The 10,640-nt window shown below is 41.1% G+C and overlaps 1 protein-coding gene across 3 annotated transcripts in view; it reads left to right on the forward strand.

Annotated features, from left to right (window-relative positions):
- Tafa1 (TAFA chemokine like family member 1) overlaps nucleotides 1-10,640 on the forward strand; it is a 504,481-nt gene that overhangs the window by 342,969 nt on the left and 150,872 nt on the right. The gene's annotated exons all lie outside the window — the stretch shown is intronic.

The following is a 10,640-nucleotide window of genomic DNA, read 5'->3' on the forward strand; positions in this document are numbered from 1 at the left end:
TATTACATATTAGTTCACTGTAGCTGTCTTTAGACACACCAGAAGAAGGCATCAGATTTCATTACAGATGGTTGTGAGCCACGCGGTTGCTGGGATTTGAACTCAGGACCTCTGGAAGAGCAGTGCAGTGCTCTTAATCACTGAGCCATCTCTCCAGCCCATCTTTCATGTTTTTAAGTCACTCCTCCTCACTCTTCTTCTGTGTTACTCTCCCTCCCCATCCCCAGGTAAATCTTGCCTCATTTTCCCATTTCTATCCTCATAGCACCTGTGTCCTATTAGCCCCTTTGTAGAGTTTTTCCCCCTAACCCCCAATCCATTTTGCCTTCCATGCTTCTGTGGTTAGATTATATACTCACGTCTAAAGATACAGAGCTAGGGTCCACAAATGACAAAGACTGCACAGTGTTTTCCTCTTTTATATGTGTGCTTTCCCAGGTTGCACTCGGGCAGGCAGGGCTGGGGTATGGATACAATTCTGTCTAGGACCAAGAGTTTTACAGCTGTGCTTTCAGCCCAGCTGCCTTGTTTATAAGAAATGTGAGGAAATCTGCAAAAGCTGATGACACCATGTCCTTTGTCACACAGAGATAAAGATGCAATGTTCATGACTCCTCTTGCCAATGACATTGCGAGCTCTCAGTAGACAAGAATTATGTCTACAACATTTGTTTCTTCAATCCTTCCCTAGAACTGTGCTGAACACACAAGAATTCCGGAACTATTTACACAACTGAATGGCAGTAAATCTTCTAAAAAGGACAGTGTATCGAAGAACTGTTTCTTACTTAGCAACTTGCTTCAGGGAAACCAGCCCATGTTGATGTGGCAGAGGCCTTTATGTTATCACTCTGGTTATTAATGAGTGCCTGTGGTCTGGCGGGAAGGAGCTGCTTGTTCTCAGATGGATAATAAGTAGACACGGGAGATACTGTTGGCTGCCGAGGACCAGTCCCATTCTTTTGGTTTCATTTTGTCATTTAATTTCTTAAAGACTATTATCACTTCTGGTTACTTTTTGACAGCCCCCAGTCTTGTACAGTGAAGATACTTATATGGGTTCAATTCTGTCTTCTCTGCTATGCCAGCCACTCCAGTCTGAGGAGTTAGGGAAGTTCCATTAAGGAGATTAAGAAGCAAGCAGCTGTTAGCAGCTGCGCTCTTTCTGAGTTCTTTCTATGGTTTTCTGTGTGGGCATCCAAGGGGAAAGGAGAACTGTTTTATATCTAGTATATAAGTGGAGATGTGTTTGACCTTGTGGATTCTTATTTATGCTTGTTCATGTCTCTCAGGAATATCAATCTACCCCATTGTATACTAGATTTTGGATTTTAGAAATCAGACTTCTTTTTAAGGCATTAGAATGATAAAAGGTAAGACATGGTAGGAATCCCAGTACTTGGAGAGCTGAGGCAGAACAGGTCCTAGTTGATAGCTAGCTAGCTTGATATATGTAGTGTCTGTTTCTTAACTAAAAAATAGACAAGCAAACAACACTAGATATATTCACATGTTGTTTCATAGGCTGTTTCCTTCCAAAAGCATTATGTATTTGGTAAGTAAATCATGCTGTATGCAGGTTGTCCTGGTGGTAGTTCCGGGGAGCCAGCATTCCACAAATTTATTTATTTCTGTCATAGTAAAAAGTAAGAGCCAAAAAGCTCCTCAGCTGACCCTACTCCTTCAATCACTGATTCCTACTTGCTATGCGTGCTTCTCCACAGCCTACTCTATTTACTGAATTCTTTCTACATGCGGTTTAAAAGGGTTACTGCATGAAATGCCATTATTCCAATTCTGTCTTAATTTTTCTTAACTTCGTATGTTAGATGTCCTTTCATGCCTTCTTATCGGGCTCCTGGTTTCTAAGGCCAAAGTATCTGCTAGATATCTACATCAACATCTCATTTAAGTTGAAAGTCCAGAGTTAGAGGTTAATTAATGGGTTCTAAACAGCCCATCGGATGAAAGAAACCTATGACTTATGAAAAGCTAAGATTTACTGTTTGTGTGTGTCTTGAGTTTATTCCATGCGATCTCAGACTATAAAACATACAATTACTGTTTTGCTACTCTGACAGCCTGAAGTGGTTTTCAGTAGGTTTCCATATGATTTTTTAAAAAGTGTCATTAATGTTATTGATCCTGCCCTCTGTTTGATACCTTAACACCTAAGTCCTTAAAATTGTGTTCATCAGCACTGAAAGAGAAGTTTCTAGTAACTCATGGGTTGGTCTTAGTGACCCTCCCAAAGATGCCTAACCTCCCATAACTATGAATATAGTACCTTTTAAAGAGATTTTAAGGTTGCAGATAAAATCAAGGTTGTCAGAGCTGACTACCATAAGGCATGTATACTGGTTTGTGTGGATAGCCAAGTAATGGTCACAAATAAAATAAAATAAAATAAAATAAAATAAAATAAAATGGGAGACAGAAGAGTAAAAGCAAGTATTGGCAAGCCATGATATGAGAAGAACTCTATTCTTGCTGGCTCCAATGAACGAGGGAGCAATGTTAAGCCAAAGTATATAGAGAACTGCCAAGGAGTGCAGCCACACAGCCAAAGAGTATAGACAGCCAGGAGAAGCTAGAAAGATGAAGATCAGATTCGACTCTAGAGTTCCCAGGAAGCAACATAGTCCTGTCTAGCCCTCGGGTTTATCCTCAGAAGACCCATGCCAGACTTATGAATTTAAAAACTCAAAGTCCATGGTTTCATGGCAGTTCAAGCAACCAAGTTTGTGGTAATTTGTTCTAACTTCCACCAAGCACTGCTTTATAGAATGCTAAGTCATAGCTGGAACTAAAATTTCAAGGTCAAAGCATCGGCGAAAGGTGGAGTCATGTGGAATCTTCTGAGCTGGCACCTTGATGAAAGCCATATTAGCAACAGTGGACACATTGAACAGTAAGCGAGAAAGCTTTGCCCCTTTATAAAGTCTTGGCTTTAGAGGGCCCCCAAGCTCTCCATTATAGGTGAGTATAGTCATAGACCCCAGATCATAGGAATTAAGATCAGTGTATGTCAACCATCGTTCCCAGCTATGGATGTGATGTTGGTTAATTTGTCTTCTTCAAGGATGAGAGTTATTAACCAGCTTCAGTGGTCCTTGTAGTCCTTGCCTGCTCAGTGTCTTGGTGACTTGGTGGACAATGTTTAGTCTACAGGTCTTCGCAGAAATATACTCCACCGTGTAACCCTTAGACAGTACCAATAGGCATCAGCTTTCTCAGCAGCCACTCAACTGAACAGAAAGCTGTTATGATGACAGCCTAATATTGGGGTAATATCAGCATTTATTCTCTCTGTGAGGCCGTTTGCTCAATTATGGTTGTAATATGTGCCATGGTATATACCCTGGCACTCAAGTGTCACCATTAGAATTGCCAATGCAATTTTCCTCAAGGCAGAAAAAGACAGCTTGTTATCCAATGTGCTCTGACAAGGGATCCCTTGTCAGAAGGCAAGGTCAGAGTCCACCATCTTACCTACACAACTGCTACCTCCTGGAGCAGAGTCGATTTTTTTTCCTTAGTCACAAATGCTCACTCTGCAGGTTGAAAATTTCAAATCGGTAGCACTAATATTGCCACAGTTAGTCACTTGAAATACTGTCTGTACACATAAGTATGACATATGCTACTATTTAAATTCACAGCTTGGCCTCACATGAAGACACAACAATGCTAAAATCCCCGATTCCTATGGAAATGCTCACAGTTTATGTAGAGATAGAAATCATTGTGCCAGATTCTACCCCACTGTCAACACTCTGCAGCCCTGAGAAAAGTTTTATTATACTCTAATGAAAACTGAAATTTATTGGTATCTGTTATTATTCATCAAATATTAGAGGAACTGGTGAGAGGCTTTTAAATCACTAAGTTTAATGTTCATAAGAAGTAAATGTTATGTTTCCAGTCTCTTGTATGGTGATGGATTAAGGCAGGGTATGGTTTTATACTAGGGAGGAAATAAGGAAAAGAGAGGTGTGCTGTAAGTGCAAATTAATTGCAATCATATACTGACTCCTCTCATGACACTCTTAAAATACTGAAGTGATGATTTTATAGGTGGGAAGTCAGCAAATACCATCTGCCTCTGCTAAGAGTGGAGCAAGAAGCAGAAGGGTTCTACTGTAGACTGGTAAGGTCTGAGGAAATGGGATATGTGGAGGACGCCATCATTTCTTCATGTGTGCTAATTGGACACACATTGACTCAGGTGACTTACACACTGACACTGTTACATGTCATTCAGCTGTGACATGGAGACATGTGTCTTATTTCCTTGTTATGGAGATGTTATGTAGATTCACCTGCATTCACACAGCTAGAGTCATAGTGGTGTCATATTATAAAATCAATGACCACTGCATTAATATTCTGTCACTCATCTGCCAAATAGTCCCCAGGCTTATCGTTAAATAATGTAGCATACTAGATTGGCTATTTAGTCAATGGAATGATTTTTACACTTGTATGTCAAACGAGAAATAAACTATGCTACTGGGCTGGACTCGAGTGGCATGACGTTTGTGCTTGAATGAGCTCCTATAGGATGCATTCTTGAAGAGCAAACTTCTTAGCTGGTTTCTAGGCAAGATGGAAATAGCCTCCCTGCCTTTGATAGTCACAGGCCTCAAGTGGCTGCATGGGCAATGGGGGACAAGGTCTCATGGGAATCCCCACAGACACTGTGAGCGAGGACATCACTGTAATTACACTACTACAGACTGGTTAATTCTTTTTGTATTTTTAATTTTTATTTACTCTTCTCTCATATAATACATCCTGACCTTCCTCCCCCTCTACTCCTTCCAGTCTGCCCCCACCAACCCTCTTCTCTAGATCCACTCTGGTTCCCAGTCTCTTGTGCTTTGAGCAATAAGAATTTTCATTGACTGAAGAGGGGAAAAAAGTAAGATCTTCGCTGGATGTCATAGCACAAACTGTACAGGCTTTGGTTTGCAGCATGGGTACTTTAACAGAAATGGGGAGAAAATGCAGTTCAGTTGTTCCTATAGAAAATGCAAAATAGATTGCCCTGGTTAGATGTTGACAACTTGACACAAACCAGAGTTGTTTAGGAAGCTGATGCTTAAGTTGAGAAAATGTAACCTATCAGATTGGCCTGTAGGCAGGCTGGTAGGGGCATTTTCCTGATAATAGCTGATGTGGTGACCCCAGCTCACTGTGGGCAGTGACACCTCTGGGCAGGTGGTCCTGGGTTGTATAAGGAAGCAGGCTGAGCAAGCCTGGTGGAGTCAACCATCAAGCAGTATCCTCCATGGCCTCTGTCAGTTCCAGTCACCAGGTTCCTCCCTTGAGTTCATGCCTTGGCTTCCTCTGAAGATGGACAGTAACCTATGAGTCAAATAATCCCCTTTCTCCCTAAATTCTGTTTGGTGATGGTGTTAGAACACAAACTAAGAGCTGTTAATTAATAAAAAACTGTACTTTGATTTAAGAAAATGGGACCAAAGCCTGGGAAGCAAGTAGTTTGAGAATGAGTTATCCACCCAGTAAGAGATGGGTATGCAGGAAGCAGCATTACAAATAGATTTAGTTCCAAACAACTGTTGCCTTGGAAGAAACATGCAAAAACATGTTAGTAAACAATGAGGAATAAAGTAAGCATATAAACCGTTTTAATCCATCTTAATCCCAAATTAGGTTTTTTTCCTCCATTTAAATTCATAAAGCTTGTACTGTAGCTTCTTTCTAATGAATTTCAACTGTTCTGTCTCAAAATTGGTTGAACCAAACTTTCTCCTGGTTTTAGATAATGTTATTAACTGGCAGAGACTACCTGGGGTTGAATTTTGCACTACTTTGTGATTTACAAAGACTGAGACCTAGCAAGAACATACACAGACACACAGACACACACACACACACACACACACACACACACACACACCTCTCACACACACAAACACACATACACACACATACTCACACACACATAGCCACCACACGTACCATACACAGGTGCACGCACACACACACACACACACACACACACCACAACCACACATACACACACACTGCATACACATACATAGCTGCCACACCTACCATACACACACATAACAACACCCACACACAGACTTGTAGGCTGGGGCCACTATTGGAGTACATGCCCAGTACACAACAGGTAGTCAGTATGCATTTAGGAAGAGTAAGAAGGATTAAGTCCTTGCTCTGAGTCTCAGTAGAAAAATGAGATTTACATTCATAGCAAAGACAAGGAAGTGATTTCAAGGATGAGAAAGTGAGTTCAGGGAGTGCTGGGTTACAATATTGATTTATTCTCCCCTTTGTGCACATCCTGGGCTAAATGGTTTGCAGAATTCATTCCATTTTTTGAAGCAAATTTTACAAGGTAAATAATTCTGCCCAACCTGATAATAAGAAAGATGTTCCTCCCAGACTCTGGTAATTTTTCTAAGGTTACATAGCATCAGAATCATCATGGAAAAAGGCGACTTACCATCTAAAACATATTCTCCTGATCCCTAGACCTTACTAGCCGACCCACCACATGAGCAGGACTCTACACTGAGCAAGTGTTTCCTGACAAAAATGGAATATGGGAGAAGCATAAATAAGGAACATCTTAAAATTAAAAGCAATTCCTAGAGACTGCTTATTTGGGAAGGACTTTCCTGTTCTTGTAGAGAAAACAGCCACGCCTTTGTCTACCTAGAATAGCTGCTGCCATCTCTCAGAATCTTGAAACACAAAGTAACTCAGAGGCTTCTGCTGGTCAGACCCTATTTGGGATGTTGGGCAAATATTTTAACATCCTCATGCATAAATTATCTATAAATCAGGAAGAATGATTACACTTATGAGGATCTGTAGATATTAAGTGAATTAATGTACATGCTGTACACAGGGATAGTCTGTGCTCAGTAGACAGGACCCAGTGCAATTATGAGAGGTGAGAGCTGAATGAAAAACCTCAAGCGACAGCTGCCTCCCCAGAGACTGATCGGGTTCGAAGATGCTTGTGTTCCAGCCTCTACGGTGGTTACAGGTCGTATTCACTGATGCCTGTATTCTGACCTCTGAGTCGGTTGGTACACCCTGGATCTTGACCATGACTCACCTGACGCTTCCTGAGCTCATGGACCACTCTTCCACCTCTTTTAGGTTTACCCCAATTCCCCATTTCTTAAACAGGTATTATAAATCATGTACTCCAAGAGTTCATCTAAGGACTTAGGGAATTGCTGCCCATGAATCGGTTTGATATTACCAGCATCGAAATGGTGATATTATTTATATTTCCTTTTGGTCCCTCCTGCAGGCTCTCAGACAGCAATGTGCTCTTGTTCATCCATAGAAAATCAGAATTCTCCTAAGTGCCCCAGGCAGCTCTTGAGTCGTCTCCATCTGTTTAGCAGCCCTGTGATTAACTGGTACAGTTGTCTGTGCGTGTGCAAAAATCTCTTCAGGCTTTAATAATCTTGCAGGTGCTACATAAATATGAGGCAAAAAGAAGCGAAAATTAGATGAAGAAACATTCTGTCCTCGGGTCTAGCGCTGCTTTAATGTCCACTGAAGTAAAAAGTGCTTCGGTTTTCCTCTAGTAGAACAGATACTCATTGTCAACGCAAGGTCACCTGCAGACAAGGACACAAGGCTAGGAGAGCTATGGTCATCAAGGAGCTATGGCTAACCCTGACGAGCCTTACGGAGGGTGTCAGCAGTGCAGCACCTCGGATGGCACTTAAGCCAGACACACTCCAAAGGAGAGTCAGCTCCCTGGTAGGGCACACATATTTGTCTGCTTGCCATGTTCTTCCTGTTTAAACTCCCCAGTGGTTGAATGAGAAGGTTAAGAAATAGGATGGGAAGTGCTAGTAAGACATAAGAAAGACTAATTCTTTAGGATGGAGGCAGGAAAACAAAGGATGGCTGCTAGACTGGAGGCCTCCTCCTATTGTCTGCAAAACTAATGCTCAACATTAATGGCTCACTTAGCTTCTGCCTGTATCTAGGGGTGAAGCAAATTAACTCCCGTGCAAACAGTTTATTTATATGTAGACATTCCCATACATTTATTTAGAATCCCCAGTGATGCTCTGCAAGCTAATTACAATGAAAAATAAGCCATTTTGTGTGTAAGTATACACGCAATTCTGCTGGTTAATTGCCTGAAAGTTTCATTTTTGTCCACATGCCCAGTGCAAAGGCTACAGATGTTATCTTTCCCCCAAGAAACAGAAAACCGTGTTGTATGAGCTACCTACTCATGTCTACTTGTAATGAAACTATATTTATGAGGTGAAGCAAATGTAGTCAATTGATATTACATTAATAGAATTTTCTCTGATAAACCCATTGTTCTTCCCTAGAGTGAATAAACAAACGGGGTGCTGGTCTGTATCTCAGATAGAAGATACGGTTTTATTAATTCCTGGTGAGAGATCATCTTTGAGCATTACATATCTAGCAATGTCACCACTATACCACACGGTCCTTTCTATTAGTCTTTAAATATCTTACACCTAGTCTGAGTGAGAGCCCCTAAACTATGAGACTTTGATAAATGGCTAAAATACCAAACTGCCTACTAATCAGGAAGCATCTTGGGGCTTCTAGGGTCTTAATACTCTGTGTGTGTGCATGTGTGTGTGTGTGTGTGTGTGTGTGGTTGGGGGTGCTCAGGGAGCTTCCTGATTGTCTTTATCCCCATCTTGGTGTCTTTTCTTCCTCCTCTCTCTCCTTCCCCTCCTCCTCCTCTTTTGTTATTTCTAACTAAAAGAAATGAGAATATCAAATAGAAACCATTCCTTCCACCTACCTCATCTTCACCTGGATCCAGGCAATGGCGGAACAAGAAAAACAACCCATGCTGTTAGTAACTGTATTGGAGCAAGAGAGTACCATATGAGAATGTGCTTTGAATTCATGGCCTATCATTACACTTCTCCTTTGATGTTCCTCAGAAGATATCTTAATAGCCAGGATAGGGTATAATGACAGAGATATGAAATCAGTTAATAAAATCCTCTAATGGAAAATGCATTATATTATATCGATGAATATATGCAAATATATATGCATATATTAATTAATATGAACTCCTGATAGTTAGAAGACTAGATACTACCTCCATTCTCCGATGAAAGACATTTGGTCACTTTAAGATGGGTATCAGAACTCTGGTTCTTCATACCTTATCAGTAAAAGATGCTCTGATACACTACTCTAGGACACCTCGTCTGTCGCCACCACCCCTCGACCAGCAAGGAATGACGCAACACAATCAGATTCTTCTCAACAGCCTTTATTGCAGGAACACCTTGTTGCTGATACGGGAACACCTAGCGACAAAAGTGCTCGCCTTTTATGCATGGTAGGCAATAGTTATGCTGCTTGTCCCCCAGGGATTGGTGGAACATAAATCGCCTCATAAGCATAGTGTCGCCCAAGTTGGGCAAGCGCCCAAGGCAACTCTGCACATGCGCAGCGCTGTTGTTAACCACCAGAACGGCACTGTACACCGGATGTCAGCACCATCTTTATATATGCGTGTCGCTCCCTACACCCATCCTTAATTCACATGAGCACTTACACCAAAAACAGAAATAGAGAGTCTAGTAGTAGTGACGGAATTACATTAAAAGGAAAGGCCAGAGGTTAGGGAGATGGTTCAGTGTTTAAGAGCACTAGTTCGTAGATAGGACCCAGGTTGCGTTCCCAACACTTAGATGGCAGCTTATAACTATTTGTAAGTAGAGTTCCCAGGGATCCAATGCTCTCTTATGGCCTACATAGGCACGAAGTAGGCACATGGTACACATATGTATGCACAGTAAAACTCTCATACCCACAAGAATAAAATAATAAACATAAAACCTCCTTTTTGAGAAAAGGGCAACAACACTAGCAATCCTGGAATAATCATGAAGAGACTTCAACCAACCCATTAATCAGATATGTTTTTATCATGGATATGTAGAAAAAGGAGGCATATTGGTTTCTATCATGTTTACCCACAAATGTTTAAGACACTTTAAAAATTGAAATTTTCTTTTTCTTTTTTTTTTTTTTGCAGAAAAATCTCTCCCCCTAGAAATGGATTTAAACAAGTGACTAGAATTACCCACATTTTTGTGAGACTTTTTTAAGTGGAGCTGTTCTCACCATAATACACTACTAGTTTTGAGTCAGTGATAGCTACAGTTCAAAGATGACATTGTGCTCTCTGGCTTCTGAATGGTTTTTTCCTTTACAGAGTCCACCTTTTAGCTTTTGTTTAGTTCCAGTCCCCAGTTTATGATAGATTTGCTACCACTCCCTCCCAAATTATTTTCAACTGCAGTACAGTTTGGTTCAGCCATGTGCATCAGTTCCCCCATGCCTCCTCTTTGCCAAACAAGAGCTTCTCTTTCTAGAACCATGTGAACAATAGTACGGTCTACTCACAATATACCCAGGTTCCTTCCTAAGATATCTCCAAGGGTCACACCATCAAAAGACAAGATATGATCTCGCCAGGATAGGAAGAAAGAAAAGATCACTGTGTGTTATCAAAATGCTCAGGAGACCCACTGGCTAAGCATTCGTTTTGAATCACAGAATAATCACAGCACAGTGCAACTCTTCATCCTGAATTC

Source organism: Rattus norvegicus, chromosome 4 (genome assembly GCF_036323735.1).
Source record: "Rattus norvegicus strain BN/NHsdMcwi chromosome 4, GRCr8, whole genome shotgun sequence".
Lineage (NCBI taxonomy): Eukaryota > Metazoa > Chordata > Mammalia > Rodentia > Muridae > Rattus > Rattus norvegicus.